The 19,151-nt window shown below is 33.9% G+C and overlaps 1 long non-coding RNA gene and 1 other non-coding gene across 3 annotated transcripts in view; one reads left to right on the forward strand and one right to left on the reverse strand.

Annotated features, from left to right (window-relative positions):
* LOC130542056 (uncharacterized) overlaps window positions 1-18,461 on the forward strand; it is a 40,777-nt gene extending 22,316 nt beyond the window's left edge. For both annotated transcript variants that reach the window (XR_008956339.1, XR_008956340.1), the window contains one exon: window positions 18,238-18,461. This is a non-coding gene — a long non-coding RNA (uncharacterized LOC130542056). The remainder of the gene's footprint in view (window positions 1-18,237) is intronic.
* LOC113267212 (U6 spliceosomal RNA) lies at window positions 15,441-15,544 on the reverse strand. Its single transcript, XR_003320622.1, has one exon. It is a non-coding gene; the product is annotated as a U6 spliceosomal RNA (small nuclear RNA).
* Window positions 18,462-19,151: the final 690 nt, after the last annotated feature.

Genomic DNA, 19,151 nt, shown 5'->3' on the forward strand with positions numbered 1-19,151 from the left:
CCCATGGAGATACTAGGCTTTAACAGTTGGAATTGCTTTGAAAATTCCAATATGACATTTTTCACTTCGTTTATGTGTTATCAGGTGAGTAACATATAATTGCAAGGGGAAAAAAAACCCTGCTTTCCCATAAGTTTCAGTTAAGAGTATTGTTATAATTTTGGAACATGTATTTGTCTTTTAAAAAATCACCCTTTAAATTCTGTCTCTCCCGGGAACTATTCACTAATTAGTGTATTGATAGTTCCCTGTATGCACCACAATCTATATTTCTTCACAGTTGGATAAAGGATGTTCTTCTTTTTAGTGCTGTCTTACCCTTTAAGAATATAAGAGTGGACAGTATTCTGCGTCACTGAACACACTTAATATAAGCACAGATATTTTTAACCTTTGTGACCTATACTATTTGATCAGTCCCAAAACTGCATTTGTTACATGTGTTTTATTTTCGATTTTTATTTTGTTTACACAACATTATGCTAAACTTAATTTAGTTGACATCAGCAGCATTTCTAGATGTGGCTCCCTTTGGCTGCCTTTCAGTCTCATGGGCTATATAAAAAAATACATAAATTATTAAGTTTAGCATCATTGAAAACATGTGCATCAATGTAAAAATGTCATACATTCAGTGGCTCCCATCTGTGGCTGTGGTAATACAAACCCATAAACGTGCACAATCCTGTATATTGATTCAAATAAACAAAATCCAGTTGGATACATAACCTGATATTGTGGTTTGGGTAGGTACCATTTTATTTTGTCAAACATCAAATGGGAAGAGTAATAGAATACGCATATTGTTTGGGTTAGTTGGCACTTTGTTGCTCTCACAAATGTGACCCACCCTTTAAAGTAAAATCACTAATTCAGTGTTGTGAGTTGGCAACAACAGGACCTTTTCCACATTCCAACGTTTGTCATCATTAGAAAATATGCTCTAGATGTGTACGTTTTATAATAAAATGTTTGCGTTGTTTTGTTAATTGTCCCTAGGGTGACCTCTCTAGGATCATTCATTAGGGAAGGGAAGAAATAAATGGCAAATAAAGAGAAAGATGTAATTTAATTTTAGTCTGATGAGAGTGAGATGATTTTTGCTCTATTAAATTCTTTTAATTTAACATCTGTTTTTTGTAATGACAATTTAAATGGTTATTTCTATGTGTGACCCTAATATCAAACATTCTTAGGACTGGTCAGACTATGCACATATCACATTTTCCTATGATTCTTTTTGATCTGTTTCTATGAAAATAATTTATAATATTTTTTCTACAGAAAGAATAGTGAAAAATCAGTCTTTTCTCTAGCAAGTTTATTTTAAATTTGTATTTCATCATTGACAATTTAGGAAAGGTATCTTCAGTCTTATAACTTGTTGCAGCTAAGGTCATATAAACATTTAGGATTGTTATCAAATGGGAGGAAATTCTAAGTTTCTTTTTTGTTGTTGTTGTCTTCCATATAAAAGCTATAATGTTTCAGGACATTTTAGTTTTTCCTTAACAGTGAAGAATCACAGCTCTCCTTTATCCTGCACTCATTAACTAAGGCCTTGAAAGGTGCCTGTGCAAATCACAGGGCTTTAAGCATAAGCTTTATTACTTTATTACATGTTACATCTACCTCTGTGAAGACCCTATGAAATAGACATTATTATTATTATTATTATTTGCATGCCAGAAATAAGGTCTCCTAGGCTTAGAAACATCAAGAGATTGCCCACAAATATCGCAGATCAAGTAATCTGGACCTTCTTGGGTTCAGGTCCAATTTGTTTAATCTGATGTGTACCTTTTTATTCTCCAGTACCTACACCTCTTAAGCTCTAGTGCTGTGATTTCTATTTATTCGAGGCCTTCAAAACTTAAACTAGAGTTTATTTTATTTATTTATTTTATTTATTAATTAATTCTAGATATCACTAAGTGATAGTGGCAATATGCCTATTATCACACCAGACTAATATATTCAGTCATTTAGTCATCAAATATTTATTTGGTATCTGCTAAATGTTTACATACTCCTAGGCTCTGGAAAGATAATGATGAGTGAGAAAGATATGGTCCTTGCTCTCTCACATCTTTTAATCTAGTGAAAATAATGATGAGAGATTGCAGATAAATGAGAAACTAAGATACGTGTTCTGGGACACTTAATTCAATAGACAAGAGGACTGATAAGTGGAAAAAGTCAATATCACAAAGAAGTGTTAAGACTTAGCCAGTAAAATAGAGGGTAGATAAATCAGCGTGTTCCAACTCCCAGGGATCAATATGTGAGGACCCTTTTGTTGTGGTGTTTATTTGCCTGGGAATGTCCTTTGCCAAGACATGCCTAAACAAACACCTATTTATTTGCCAAGGACCAGTGAATATGTTATCTCTTAAAAGCCCTTTTATGACCCTGCCAAGCTATTAGTTTCCTTGATGTAAGTGTTTTCTCATTTGTATATGGAGGAAATAATTGCCTTTGATGAACTTTTAGCACAATGCTTGCTATAAAGCTGTCATTAAATTATTGTTATCAGTTATTGCTACTACTCTGTGGTCTCACCATTTTTGGGATTCAGTTGTAGCATTCATATCCTCATATGCTTTAATAATAATCATTAGTTATGTAATTATTTTGCCGTTTATAGATTTGCCCACAAAAGAGTAAGTCGTTCTTGGGCATGACTAAGTACCTGAATAGTGCCACCTGGGTAGGAGTCTCAAAGAAACAAAAATTGTTCATTTGAAATAAAAGGATATTCAGTTATTCTTCTTTGAATGAGTTTCCTGCATAAAAAATGGAGACTTTTTGAAGGAATATATCCTTTAATTGGATAAAGAAGAGGTCTCTAGACTTCTGACTGTATACTTCTTCAAGTAAAAACTACCTGAATATATCCCAATACTTACATATTTATTTATAAATGATGTTCATTTACTATTGTACTAATACATTATGAACATTATAAAACAATCATGAGATAAGAATTAGGAATAAAATAATTATTAAATAATATTTCCATGTACTTTTAACTTTCTCATTAGAAGTATATCATTAACTCTCTTTGATGTGACTCCATATTTTAAATAGTGTTAAAATTTTTGATATTTTTATATGATTTCTTGGCATATCTGATGATATCATCATTGATTTTTATTTCATGGTGCATGGTTCAAAAGTTTAGACTTACAGAAGACAAGTCAGCTCTGCCTGTCTCTCTCACTCTTTTTTTTTTTTTTTTGGTATTTCATATGTTTGCATTTGCAGTATAATCTTCAGTCTGAGCCTTAACATGAGATAATTTAACTCTCCATTTATTTTAGACAAAGATTAATATTCATAAAAGTTGAAATATTGTATTTCTGTCATGACCAAGCCAGGATTGTTTATCTACTTTGGAGAGCAGTGTCCTGGAATTATATTTACCTGGTGCAATTTATGACTATATGGTAGGTTTTGAAGCCGTTTTATCACTTAGGAGGGTTTCTTAAAATATGGGAATTCCCAGGGCCCAGCTACCATAGATTTAACTCAATAGATTAAATTCAATTTTAATTCTAAAACACACTTGAAATTGAGAAGTAGAGGATATAAATTCTAGATTGTCTGTGCACTTAAAAAAAAAAAAAACTCCCTCTTTCTTAATCATGGTTAATTGTAGAACTGTTAAGTAGAATATGGCCCATGTTTACATTCTGAGTGGTAGCAAGTGGCATACAGCTCATAAAGGTACATCTTCTATAAACCGAGGCTTATGTGGTGAAGAATCCTAGGGGAAGGAGTTTGTAGTGCCAGCTGCCAGAGAAAAATATTGTAGATTGTTTTCTAGAGCCCAGAAAGAAAAGGAAAAGAAGAAAAATCTAGGAAGGCTATGGAGAATGAAGAGATTCCTGTTAAAGAATGGCAGAGGTGGTTATGTTGGCTTCTATGACAATGTCCTCAATGAATTAGAGCTCAGAGTGTGCAGTGATTATATTTTATTTGTGTTTATATTTTAAGTGCTTTATTCATACATGGTACATGTTAATGGCAATAAAAGATGAAGGACATTTTGGTTTGCTCAGCAATGTACTACTAATTCTATAGTTATTCTCTATCATACAGTAATTATCTGTGAGTTTGATTTATCTCATAGATGCAATATATCTAGTAAAAGTACTTAGATAGTTACATTTAAATATTTATTTTTAAGTAAGATTCCTAATATAAGTATGCAGAGTTATAACTCTAGCAGCTGCATACAGCATGCACTCACAGGAAAACTATTCCAGAATGGAGAACTCATTCAATGATGTAAGTATAATAAAAATATATGCTTCTTATTGGAGATACAGTAATACAGGTAGAAGATTTGCATTATTCTATATTTATACATGCAGGTATCATCATATTACACCTAGCAACATGGTTTAACTACCTCAAAAGAAATAGATAGAAATTACTATAAATAAATAGAAAGAAATAAATTTTGCTATGATAAATATAAATTATTATCAATATTTTTAAATATTGTATTTATTTATTTGACAGCACAAGCAGGAGGGAGTGGCAGGTAGAGAGGGAGAAGTAGGCTCCCTGCTCAACAGAGAGCCTGACACAGGGTTCCATCCCGGGATGGAGGCAGACTGACCGAGCCACCCAGGTACCCTAATAAATTCAAATTATTGAATGAGCAAGTATTTATATAGAAATAAGCACCACACTTAAAGTCTCCCATAATTGACTCATAAGATTTTCATCAATATTATTCCAATTTTGTCAGTAGGGAATTTCAGATCAGCAAGGCTTAACTATGTACTCTGATATATCATTAGCAAATTATCATTAAACTCCTCCACAATATATTTGTTTGCTTCTGACTTTAATAATACAAAATCAGTACTTTATTTTTTTAGTATTTTATTTTTAAAATTTACTTTATGTCCTCTTTTTTTCAAGTATTATATTCTTTATATTAACAATTGGTAATATATCCTAGATTTTCTGAGTCAGATCTGGACACTGTGTGTTGTGCCTATGTACCTAAACAATTCACTTTTCTACTGATACTTTGGTTTCTTGGGCTATATCAATAAGTAACCCAGAAATATTTTGATAAGAATAAATATGGGTGATGGATTCAGGGACTTTAAAATTTTTTTTTTCTCTCCAGGCAAAGTTCTATTAATAAATTATGTTCAATTTATCATTAAGTTATTTCTGGCCACACTTCTTCCCCTAAAGAGAAACGAAAAATGTTTATTGGTTCTGTCTTCCTTCATTTTGATTCACATTTTATAAACGGCTCAAGTCATTAATTTATATGATTGAGTCATATGATTATTGGAAGAAAAAATATTCATGGTTTCTGACTCAAAAAATGTGAGGTTCTATCTCAATTCTTTACCCTACCTACTGTGCAACTTTGGGCAACTCATTTATCCTCTCTGGGTTTTAGTCTTCTTGTGTATAGAATTAGAGTAACAGTAACACCACCTTATCTGCATTACTTATTGGTAGAAGGGATTAAAAAGATAATTGATAGACATGGACTTTGTAATGCATAAAGATGACTACGGATTTAAAATTAGTGCCTCACTTTTGCCTGAAAAAGAGGCAATGCTGTTTGAAAGACAACTATTGAGATGGTGTTGACACAGAATGAAAGGAACTCTCTCATTCTTTGATCTGAATATACTGATCATTTAAACCCATGGTACAATCAGTTGGTTCAGGTCAGAGGGGCCAGGACCTGATTATAGAGAATCACGTTGCACAAACTGTAGGACAAAGAATTCAACAGAAAACTGCATCAGAGCAGTAAAGAAGTTGAAGCAGCAAACTGCACTTTTTTTTATATGTAAGGGTCAGGGTCAGGTAAAAAAGCAAATGGGGAAGTCCAGAAGGCCTTGGCCCGAGATCTTTTCAAGCAGACCTGTGCTCCAATATTGTGACCCCAACAGAGAAACAGGCAAAATTAGCATGGAGCCCATTGATCCATTAGAGAAGACATGATGAGTCCACATCTAAACTGTCCTTTGTTCAACCAGCCAATTTCATTTTGGGAAGAGAGCAAAATATGAGTAAAAAGCAACTTAGAAAAAAAGAATGTGATTAAAATGCAAATGAACATGCCAAGGGAGGCAAAAGAGAAAGTTAGATAACACTCCATTGTTTGAAGTAGAAACTGTGGCATTTTCAAGATTAAGACTCCAACACACCGTCATTTTGCAGCTGAGAAAACCAGGCCTTGAGAGGATAGGTCATATGCATGGTTCACAAGGACCAGGATTTGGATATAGTTCTGTCTGATGTCAAACCCTGTGTTCTTGAACCCTATATCATACTCTACACGATGATTGTGAAGATGTGCTCACTTGGTGGTCACCAACGACGGTTTATTATGTTTAGTGCTCTCAAAATATAAGTAAATGTAAAACAGATAGTTGAGTACGTAATAGCTCACTTTCTCGTATTGTCATCACTCACATGAAACGTATACACAAACACATACAGACAAATAAGATGTCTCATGGAAAATGTCAAAGAAGGTTATGGGTATCTTTAGGAGAAAGCAGGAGGGAAAATCTATATTAAAATAAACTTAGTAATCAATATTATAAATAGCGCCAAAAGAGTGAAGGGATAATAACATTGACTTAAATGTCAAATTCTCCTTTCATTAAAGTCACCTTCTATCATTAAAGAATTTCAACCTGGATTATTTTACGCCACTCAAGTTCATCATATGTAGGTTACTAGCCATCAAACAAGTCTTTCCTGAAGGCAAGACACAGAGGCAAACATAATAATCACTGCAGATAATAAGACTGCCAAAGGTTGCAGCGAGGTTTAGAAATCCCCAGTCAAATTTAACTGTCTGTTCTCAAGATGTGTACATTACCAGTCCAATTATCCTAATGTGTATTCTCATTTATAGAATACACACCCTTAAAACTTAAAAAAAAAAACACATCTGAAAGTCTTTATCTCTTAAATTTATTTTGCTACCACTTTCACCCCCTGAGAAGCTAAACATTTCCTGATGTTTATTCTTTTGACAGTGAGTTGACATTTTATTTAAACAAAGTCCTTTTCTTTGTTTCTAAGTAGTGAGAGATAAAATTGGAATTTTGTATTTGAATGTCAAATTACTTTAATGGAAAAAAACTACCTAAGGTGGGTGTTGGCAGATAGGTAGAAACTAATAATTCCAGTGCAATACACATATTAATTAAAAAAAACTCTGTCTCTCTCTCTCTCTCTCACACACACACACACACACACACACACACACTAATGGCTAACATTTAAATTGACATATCATTTTCCATTTTTTGTTAAAGATGAATTCAGGTGATTCACTTTTCTATATATGGAGGATCTGAGCTGTTATAAAGATATAGACAGAATTAAATGATGCTTTCAAATCTTAATTTGAGAAAATTTTCATCTTCCCACCCTTGACTCATCATGGTATAAGCATCCCTTCTCTCTGTCTCTCAGAAAGGAAGACATTGCATTGTATTTCGGTCTCTCGTGGAGCTCCTGCCCTGGGAGTACATCATCAAGGAGGAATGTGACTCTGACCTTGGGGCTAGGAGCTAACTATAAATTTGTACTTGTGTTGCCTCTGCCACACTGTTCGCAGAGAGGTTCCTCATGCTACAATGATAAGTGAGGAAAGGGTTGGCGAAAATGTCATGATCTCTTAAAAATTATTTAAGAGTCAACAGATTTTTGCCTAACTTCTTGATAACACTTTATAAAGGAAGTTTTATAGAGAAAGTTTGTTTATACCCTTTACGTAGAAGCACAGTAGTGATATTGCTTTCTATTTCTATAAAATATACGCAAACTGGACTGCTTATAGAATTTCTGAATATTAGGGCTTAATGGAAATGTAGAGATAATTTTGCCTTTGTTTTTACCTTATCGGTGAGGAAACTGAAGTCCAGAGAATTTGAATAAGTTTGCTGAATACCTTCCATCATCTAGAATTAGAGCCTGGAGGCCTGTCAGTGCTGTGTTCGTTACTCTAAGACACACTTCTCGGATAAATTAGTCCGCCTTGTAACTTAAAATGCCTTACTTCATGTGTTAGTGGAAATACAGAATGGGAATATTCTAGCTGAAAGTAATTACAGAGTTCCTCTAGTGGAATTTCTTATTTTGCAAGTAAGCAAACAGGCCCACCAAATTTGCGTCAAGGAACAGCAAACTTGCCTGAAGCAAGAACAATACATGTGGAACTGGAATCTGCATGTTATAACAACTAGTCTGGTGTTATGATATCATAGTTGAGTATATCATTTTGTTCACACACTAGCAAAACCCAGTCACATCTATGCTCATCCCTTTTCCTCTTTTTTTCCTGTGCTCTATGTTTTCCTTTGCTCAAAATCATTATTTGAGTATTATAAAAAAAAACTGTATTGTTACGGTAATGATGATTTCTTAAATAATACCCAAATTTCTGCCTTAATACGGAAAGTAGTGGTAGCAGCAACAACACCTACATTTGTCTGTGAATCTGCTGTAGGGAATAGAGAAGGCAAGGGGAAAGAGGCTCTTGTATTCTCTGCAGATGGGAGGGGGAGCCGTGAAAGCTGGCCATGGTCAAACTGTAGGATCGCAAGCTCTTAGAACCATCGCACTCTAACATGATTTACTGTTGGTGTGGGGGCAACACATCACCAACAGGCCTTGTGCTTTTGTGTGGGAGATGCACAGCCTCCTACTTCAAAATTTCGTGATTACAATTCATAACATGGAGAAGGGCTTACAAAATTGATCTTATCATAATTCAAACGCAGTAATTCAGGAGAATGTTAATGTTAGTAAACGTTCAAGGAAATACAGTGTACGTTAGAAAAAATAATTGCTTACATCTCACCTGATGTTTGCTGACTGTTTTCCAAATTCAGAGCAAAATAAAAAGGGAAATGATACCGGTATTGTTTTGGGCTGTTGAAGCACCTTAGTGGTCTGGATCTAACATAAAGAGGGTAGACCTACTTTTCATGAAGTCACACTCCTTTGTATATGTGTTACAACAGCACCCTTAACTCCTCGTGATAATGTGGTATTGTTTATAACACAAACACCTAAAGCAATTTATAGAAACTAAATGGTACAGAATGTAGCTACTGACTTTGACATTGTCTGTGATCACAAGAAATTGAAATAAAAAATATTTTCCTGTACTTTGTCATCACCCTCCTACTTAGTAAGCATTACATTAATATTTCAAATTAATCTACTTGATCGTACAAAAAATTTAGGCTGTAGTGTTTCAAATTGGTCTAGGTAGGTAAAATAACATTTTTCTAATAGTCTTTTTATGGTAAAAATCAGGATCCAGAATTTTTATTTCTTTGATTTCACCGCAATGGCTAAAGAGAGATATCAATTTGCTAAATCATCCACTGTATACATACTGCTCAAGCTAACACATGCCACAATGTCTTTCTTTCTTTTTTTTTTTTTTAAGATGCTATTTATTTACTTGAGAGAGCGAGAGCAAGCGCCAGAGAGCACCAGCGGGGCGGCAGGGGGTGGTGAGAGAACGTGAGCAGAGTGAAGGGCGAAGGGAGAAGCAGACTTCTCACTGAGCAGGGAGTCCGATGTGGGGCTAGTTCCCAGGACTCCAGGATCATGACCTGAGCCGAAGGCAGATGCTTAACTGACTGAGACACCCAGGTGCCCCATTTGCCACAATTTCTTGTACAGAGAATTTTATATATGCTCAGAGATAAAGTTTCTCCCTTTACTTTCCCTAAGTTTTCTCATTTTTAAAGGCAAAATTCAAAGGATTCACTTAGTGCTTAGTTTAATTTTAATGTTTTCCAAGGCTTAAATCACTCAGCATATAAATCAAGGTGTTCTAAGATTTTTTTTTCAGATGCCTTTTTGGATAATTATAAATAAGAAGAGAGGGCACTTACGTACTTAGCTAGAAAGAATATTAAAGTATACTAGCTTTATTTTAAGAAATTAAATAAGAAAATTAAAATTTCCCTTTGAACCTGGAATAAGATGGAGTTAATAAATATTTGTTGAAGAAATGGAGAAAAAAATGAACAAAAAGATGATTTGGAGAAAAACAACAAAAAATACACATAAAACCAATCCTAACCCCAGAGCATAATGCTATTTTAATCTATACCAAATCAGACCTTTTCCTATGTACATATGCACAAATATATAGATACATTCATTTGTTTTTTAAATATAAAATCATGTTCATTTATACTGGTATATACTAGGTTTTCACTCAAGAAGACAAAAAGCAGTTATTTCCGAATCAACATCCCAAGTTGTTTTTAAGATCATATGATATCCATTTTATGACTGGGAAACAATTATTCATCAGTCTTGTATTGTTGGACATCAAGTAGTTTCAATCTAGTTTTTTTATTTTATTTTTTATTTTTATTTTTAGAAAGGTGGGGGAAGGGGCAGAAGGAGAGGGAAAGAGAATCTTAAGCAGGCTCCACACCCAACACACAGCCTGACGCTGGCTGGGCTCAATCTCTCCACCCTGAGATCATGACCTGAGCCGAGATCAAGAGTCGCACGCTCTAACGAGTGAGTCAGCCAGGTGCCCTCAATTATTTCTTGATCGAAGCGGAGCATTATGATGTGGCCTTTTGTTGTCATTTTTAAATGTGGAAATAGCCATGTCCACAGTGGCCCAAATGCAGGAGCGAGGTCACTAATATGTGGAGTTATCTTCCAACCCTATCAATAATATCTACTTTAATAACGGAGGCATTGTAGGTTTCCACTCAGTTCATTTCTGATTTGTTCAAATATTTTGGATACATTTAATAAAAAAAAAGAAAACAAAAACAAGAAAATGACTTTCTAAATAACCACAGATTTTCCCATAAGTATCCAGATAACTTCATTGTGAAAGAAGTTTTATATTAAACATTATATATGTACATATATAATGATATTAAACATTGCATACAGTGATGTTAAACATATATATGTGTGTGTATATATATATACACAGAGAGAGAGAGATTAAAAGAGAGAGAGAGTTAAAATTTAAGGGCATTGAGGATTTCCTGCTGTTGAATTATTTAAGGATCATCTAACTATTTTTCACCCTGTAATGCTAATAAATATTGAGTGGAAGAAATCCAGCAAACAGGTATTCCCTAAAAACTGAGATGTCTGTCTTCTCTGGTGATATTTTAAAATCCATGCTTTGTTTGGATAAATGCAAAAATCTTACTTTTTCCTCCTCACCACAGGATCCTATCCGTATCCAAGAAGATTTTGTCTGGCTTTATTTTGACCAGTTTGTATCTTGAAAACAATATATTTGTTTCCTACTCCAAGCACAGGGTTATATATTGGCTACAGTTTTCAAACCACGGAATCTGTGGCGTTTCCTTTTTGAGAATCGCTGCTCTTGATTTTCCAATGGAAAAAGAGCAAGCTGTGTTCTTATGATTTGTGACTCTTCCTCTTCCCTCTTCTCCTTTCCCTTCCCCTTTCCTTCTCTTCCTGAGCGATTCAGCCCTACAGGCTTTAGGTGGGGAGGAGCACAGAAGGCAAGGTATGAAATCACCTTGGGGTGGACCTGGTGGGCAATGTTAGGAATCAAAGCAGAATGAGGAAGGCATCCCTATGGAAAGGGTGAGGTAGCTGGGTGTGGGGCATCCCTGTGGAGGGATGGCCTGCTGTGGGGTTTCAGAGCCCAAGTAGGGTGGGAGGATGTCTGCATGTGAACCACCCTGAACAAGGTGAAGGTGGTGTTTATCCTAGTGCAAGAGTTGCTAAACAAGGTGTCCACACAGGGGATGAGGGCTGTGGTAGTGAGAGATTGGTTAGTGTACAGGGTGAATGAAATGTTAATTAATAAATTAAGAATAATGGGACCTAGGTTTCTCACTGTCCAAGAAGGAAGCTGCAGATAGGGAAAGGGAGAAAACTAGAATGAACCCTGAGATGGGGTGTGAACTCATGGATTCCAGTAACTACAGATGTAGAAATAAATTTAAATGCAAATATGTGGGATGCCTGGGTTGCTCAGTCAGTTAAGCATCTGCCTTCAGCTCAGGCCATGATCCCAGGGTCCTGGGATTGAGTTCCACACTGGGCTCCTTGCTCAGCGGGGAGTCTGCCTCTCCCTCTGCCTGCTGCTCCCCCTGCTTGTGCTCCCTTGCTTGCTCTTTCTCTGACAAATAAAAAAATAATAAATGCAAATATGTAATATATGTATATATAAATGTAATTATAGCTATAGATAATGACTCTAAGTACGTAAATATCAATGTAGTTAAAATGTATACACACTATTTATTCAGGCACGTGCTGTATCTACTCGTGAGCAGGGCCTTGGAGAAGTAAGCTAGCTTGCATCTTCCATATTACAGGAAACTGAAGTCTGACAGCAGATGTTTTAGACTTCTCATTCCATTGTTGATCTGGATAATTCTCATGGGTCCTTTAAAACCATTCCAAGCATCAACCTCTCAGGGAGCCTTCTTTGATATTCTCCAGACTGTCATCTATTTCCATGCTTCCTGAGCCCGCTTCTGTCAGAGCATCTATTGCTCTGTTTACTCTGTCCATCTACTTCTCGATCCCACACCCCTGTGCTCTTCCCTCATTTATTTTCTCACACAGAGCTAACATAGAGTGGAGACTCATCAGAGTTTGTTCATCACAAATTTGAAGGTGTATGAGAGAAAGAACACATTTCAGGTGAAAGAACACAAGCTTTGATACTCCTGAAATCTTGGTTAGTATCTTTATGCTGTAACTTACTGATTTTGGAAACTTGGATGCATTTCCTAATTTCTCTGAGCCTGAGTTTCTTCATCCATAAAGTTTCAATAATAACACTTCTTTTATTGCAATGCATGATTTTCATTTTCGGGGATGTAGAAGAGTAAGTATATAATGAATAGGTATATGAAATTTACTTCTAAATATTAATTGAGTGTTATGTGAGTAATAATTTCTATTCCATACTGATTTCTATTCCATACATGAAATAATAAGTTGCTTATGATTAGAGATTCAAAGAAATGGTGGTTGGTTGACTATAGACACATACACATTCAAAAATTCTCCCTTTACACTGTGGCTTTGTTTTCATTTACTCTTTTCATATTTTGAGAAATCTCTTATTTCTTAGTTTTTATAAACACTCTCTGGAGTATGTATTTTTCTGAAAAGGTAAATATTTTCTAAGAAAGAAAATGAAACATTTTGTGAATTACATTTCCCAAGACATGAATCTGTTTTTCACCCTTTTATGTCATTTTCATATATAGATACATACTTTTTACTTGAAAATGCATTGAATTGGCTATCAGCAAATCATATCTAGCCAAATGGAAAGTGTAAAAGCTGTTCTAGATAACTATCAGCTATTTTGATTTAGATAATTATTCCCTCTAATTAACTGAAAATTGTAATAACAACATCAGTTGTCTTAGTCGGCTTGGATTGTCATAGGAAAATACCAAAGGCTGGGTTGCTTAAACAACAGCAATTTATTTTTCTCACAGTACTGGTGGCTGAGGAATTCTGAGATCAAGGTGTCAGCAAGGTTGTTTTCTGGCGAAGGCACTCTTTCTTGGTTGTATATGGCCACCTTCTTGCTATGTCCACATATGGCCTTTCTCAGTGTGTGTGGGAGGAGAGAAAGTAAACAAACTCTCTAGTGCCTCTTCTTGTAAGGATACTAATCCTGTTGGAACTGGGTCCCACCCTAATGACCTCTTTGAACCTCGGTTACTTTAGAGGCCCCGTCTTCAAATAAAGCTAGCTTAGTGTTAGGTCTTCAACGTATGAATTTTGGAGGGGGGACACAGTCAGTCTTAATCAGTATTAATAAGAATTGATTTCTTCTTTAGTTGTACTTATTAAAAAAAAATCTATCAATCGCATAAATTTCCAGGCAATGGATTGAATAAATCTGATATATGGACATCTTTAGTCAAATTTATTTTCACAGCCAATATTTGCCAAAGATTTTATTTCTAAAAATATATCTGACTAATGTAGTCTAAGAAGTTATAATGATGCATATGTTCAAGGATTTCCATTTCAGCATCAAAGTAATAGGAAAAAACTGGAAGCAACTTAAAGGTTTATTTCTAACTAAATGACTATGTAAATTTTAGTATGTTAATATGATGGAATAACATGTAGCGGTTTAAAAGAATGTGGGAAATCTGTATGTATTGATATGGAAATATGGGTAATCTATATTTTTACTGCAAACAACATAGTTGAGGAGAGTTATTTGCTTAAAACAAATGATTTATGTATGTATAGTAGCAATACTAAATATTAGCAAGAAAATGTATGTAAATGTAATAAATAGGAGGAGACCCTGGAAGGAAGAAGGAGTTAAGTGAGAGATAGTTTTCTTTTTAGTCTATACTCTTCTTCAATTTTTAAATTATGTTTACCATGAGTTTCTATAACTTGCTAGAATAAGTAAATAGAAGGGAGTGGGAGCCGCGAGGCCTATTCTATAAAATCCACTCTATCCAATGGCTTTTTTAGATCTAACACACAGATCTATTATTAAACACATATTTAATAGCTACTTATTTTTTACAACTTTACTTTGTCTAAAAGATAGAACTATGATGTTATAAGATTTGTAAAATTAAAAAAATTATAAAAAACAAGAATACACAAAGAAACGTTGGTAATCAATGCATTTATGCTACATCAAAGTTTATTTCTCCGTATAGACCAAGTCTTGAATTTTACTAGAGCATGTTGCATCAGCATATTTTGAGCCCTGGATGTTAGCATGTGTTTTTAAACAAGCAAAAATGGACTTATGATTTTATGTTGCCAACATAATTTCTTAGGAAAGATATTAACTATATCGCCTTAAAAGTTTTACTGACTATACTATACAAATGCAATATATATATATATATATATATAAAAATAAAACAATAAAAATAGGTTTATGAAACTTCCACATTGCACTAATTTTGATTTAAAAGTAGGAGAAATTTTCCTTAAATTACATTTCTCTTTTACCAATTCATCATTAAATTGTCAAAAATCTTTATTTAGCTCTTCCCCAAATTCCTGCATTTTTCTACAAATGCATTATTAATACATTTCCCTACAGTATTAACTCTGTTTAAAATTCCATGGTTTTCATGTTTTATTCACTCTCTTCCGTAAATATTCTTTCTCAGCTTGAATTTGAATGTACATGACAGTCTATTAAACATAAAGTTGTTGTTTTTTTTTGAGAAGTGAGCTCAAGAGTCCAGTTTCAAAAAACCTAAGATATACTCATTATATTCTTTTTTTTTTTTTTTTTGGTTTGACAAATTAAAACAGCAATGTCATGTTGCAGGTGAAAATTGTAATCACTGGGAATTTTTTCAGCTTCAATCCAGAGACAGTTCAGTACCCTTATTTTTACAGAACTAGTTCATTCTTTTTTTTCTCCCAATATGGAACGCTTCACGAATGTGCGTGTCATCCTTGCATGGGGGCCACATGCTAGCCTTCTCTGTATCATTCCTTTTTTTTTTTTTTTTTTTAAGTATATGTGCTGCTGAAGCTAGCACTGACATTATTATTAAATGACACACTTGTGTACTTGGTGACCTCTCTTTCACTACTTAAATATGAAATTAAACTATAAATGATAGCAAATATTCCTTCAATTTCTGTGGTTGTGGAAGAACACCAGATAGCATATTTGCAGGCTTTGTGGTCTAGTTTCAGTATCAAAAATGATTTTGAGCTCATAGTTTGCTTTGATGAAATGACTACATGAAGAGAAAGGCAGTTTTCCAGTTTTAACATTAAAAGCCTAAGATATTGATTTTTTTTTTCCTGTTTCTATCCAAGAGAAATCTTTGTACCATAATCCAAAGATTTGCATCAAATTAGTTAGTATTGTTTAGAGGGAAGGTTGAACACAATCTCTTTTTTGGTATAGAAATATAGATGGCAAGTGCAGATGTTTTCAGAGTGCATGCCATGTAGCCTTTTATTGAGTTTATATTGTGGAAATTTATGGTACTGTAAAGATTTATCTAGACATTACTGGGTAACTGATCGCAAATGAAAAAACCTTATAGTTCCTTATGAGGAACTGCATTAAGCACAATGACCTTTGTACTCTTTCAAATAAAAATAAAATAGAATCATAAAAACAATAATTGAGATCCTTTTCTACAGTCCATTTTTTTGAAAAATGATATCGAGCTAATTGACTCTTTATCCTTTGTATTTATCTTTTACTGCAAAGTATTTATCCTGCTGAAAAATATTGCTTTCAAACTGTAAGTGTTCTGTCTATAAAGCGTAAGGATTAGGGCTGAAAGTGTTTGAACAGGGTAAAAATACCCACATCACTATCTTTGAAGCATTGTCAATTTATGTGACATTTAATTTGAAACATACGTAATATCTGTATGAATACATATAATGTAAAGTCTACAGATCAAAACTTTGTATTCTTTTAGCAGAAAACAAACATGATGATTTCATAAATTAGAGTTGTTCACCATTTTGTTGTGAAGAAATTTTAAAGTAGGACCTCATTACTTGTAGGTGCAATCTCTCTCGGATTCTTTGTACAATAGTACAAAAGTCTTCTATTTGCTTGTGATCGTTAATATATTTTTCCAAGACAAATCACATTAAAAACAATGATTAATGTTGACAATAAATATGTGAATCAAATAATTTATAAATTAAGAAATTGTTCTTGCCACCTTGTTAATTTTCCTACAATCAACTTGACATAGAGGCGTAGGAAACCATTAGTTTCTAAATTTTTATTATATGTATTAAATTTGTAGTAGGTACAATATTTTACTGTACTTTTTATATATTTAGTACAGGACAGCAGCACATATTTTCATTTAAAACTGTGACTACTTTCTTTGAGCTTTTGATGTTTGGTCTACTGATGGACATGTTTCTATTTTCGTTTTTCTTGTCAAATGTTTGCCCACAAAAATGTCAATAAATATCCTGTAAACTACAAATTTGTGACTAAATAGTTTTGATATGTCCAGATAAAAAGAGAGAAAGAAATAATCATCTGGATATTTTTTCTACACTATATGTCAATTTTCTGAATGATCACTCTATTTTCATTTTTTGATCAGGTGTTTGTCATCAACCAACCAATACGTTTACTCAGAAATGAAACAAACCAGAGATATCTCTATTCTATTCTTTCTATCTATCAATAGATCCATCTGTTTATCTATCTTGACAAAAATATACTGGTCTAATCTACAACGATCTAATATTTACTTCTAGTGTAAGATCTGAAAATCTCATCAGATAACTTGTCTTGATGCCTTCCAAGCTGCAGAGTTGAAACTTTGTTTTTTCTTCATGCAATTTCTAGATTCTACTCTTTCTTTGGCCACCCACATGTTTTGGAAAATTGTTTTTCAAAAAGACTTAGTGATCCTTTATTTTCTTCTCTTTCATTTTACCTCCTCTATTTTTCTTATTGTTTTGCCATCCTAAAACTGCCATTCTTTCTGATTCCACTTTTTATGAAATATGGGACAATGAAGAAGAGGGTGAAGAGAGAGGAAGGCAGATGCCTGCTTGGCTACTCATTGTCCCAAGTTAAGACGTGAAAACAACAAACTAAATGCAGTCAGTGTCTTGTGATCTATTTGTTTACAATGTTGATAATCCTTGAGGACCCCAAATTGTCCAGTTTATACAAAGCCTTATCAAGCATAACATAGTGGCCATAATATATTCTGTAACTTTTCCCTAAAGTAAAAACAAAACAAAACAAAACACCTGGACTTGTTCCAGTGTTTTTGTTTTTGTTTTTAATTTGGTTTACTTCCTAAATAAAACGAAACCTCGATTTTTCAACTTCTCTTTGTAAACTGCATTTCTTATCTCCATTGTATTTATTTATTTTCGTATCCAAGCATTGTTCACTATAAAAAAGAGGAAATGTTCGGTTATAAAATGGGGCCTCTCTATTTTTAATAGAAAGAAAATATGTGTCGTCATATTTTAGAAATCCTGAAATTCCTATAAGCTTAAACCTTCAGAAAATACATTGGTTAAAAGAAAACAAAAAAACCAAAAAACAAACACATTAGTTTATTATTAGAGATAATCCTTTTGTCTTAGAGATTTCACTCTCAGAGTACGCACAATACTTTTCAAAATATGCTTGAAATGCTGCACTGTTCGATAAGTGTCTTGATTTATTACTAATTTTATTAATTTTTTTAATTTAAGTAATCTCTACATCCAGCGTGAAGCTTGAACTCATGATCCGGGAACCAAGAGTCGCACGCTCCTCCAACTGAGCCAGCCAGGAGACTCAATTCATTGTTAATTTTAAAAATGTCTTCCAATAACTGAATATTTTGGTTCAATAAAATCATATGAAAATATTTCCCATATTCAAGAAGAACATTCAATGGAAATAGGATTTACTCCATTGGCTCTCGTCCACAAGAAGTGTCATTATTTTTAATAAAATAATTATAAAATAATTATTTGTAATAAAAAGCATTATCACTGAACTCCAAATATTGCATATTCTTATTTAGTAATATGTGTCAAACTTAAATATGAGCATAGCTTTAAGTGTCTTTGATGAAAAATCAAAATAAAGTGAATAAAATTTTATAGGCCTATTTTCTCCTGCTAGCATTCCAAATGGAACACTGGAAATGATTAATATAAAAACTCTTCCAATAACAGAATTTTACATATTTAACATATTTAGGATTTCCCCTCTAACATGTCTCATTGAACCTATTTCTAAATCTTTTAATCCCTTATTCCTTTTGATCATTGTTTCCCAACTACACACCTTCCTTGTCAGCCTATTACTTATTTTTGACCCCATCATTTGGATCTTGATTTTGTTGTTGTTGTTGTTATTTTTTAAGATTTTATTTATTTATTCAATGGAGAGAGATAGTGAGAGAGGAAATACAAGCGCAGGGGAGCTGGAGAGGGAGAAGCAGGCTCCCCGCAGAGCAGGGAGCCTGATGTGGGGCCAGATCCCAGGATGCTGGGATCATGACCTGAGCCAAAGTCAGACACTCAACAACTGAGCCACCCAGATGCCCCTGGATCCAGTGTACATTTCCTTTCCAAACAAAACAAATCAAAACAACAAAACAAACTTCTCAACTTCT

Source organism: Ursus arctos, unplaced genomic scaffold (genome assembly GCF_023065955.2).
Source record: "Ursus arctos isolate Adak ecotype North America unplaced genomic scaffold, UrsArc2.0 scaffold_3, whole genome shotgun sequence".
Classification (NCBI taxonomy): domain Eukaryota; kingdom Metazoa; phylum Chordata; class Mammalia; order Carnivora; family Ursidae; genus Ursus; species Ursus arctos.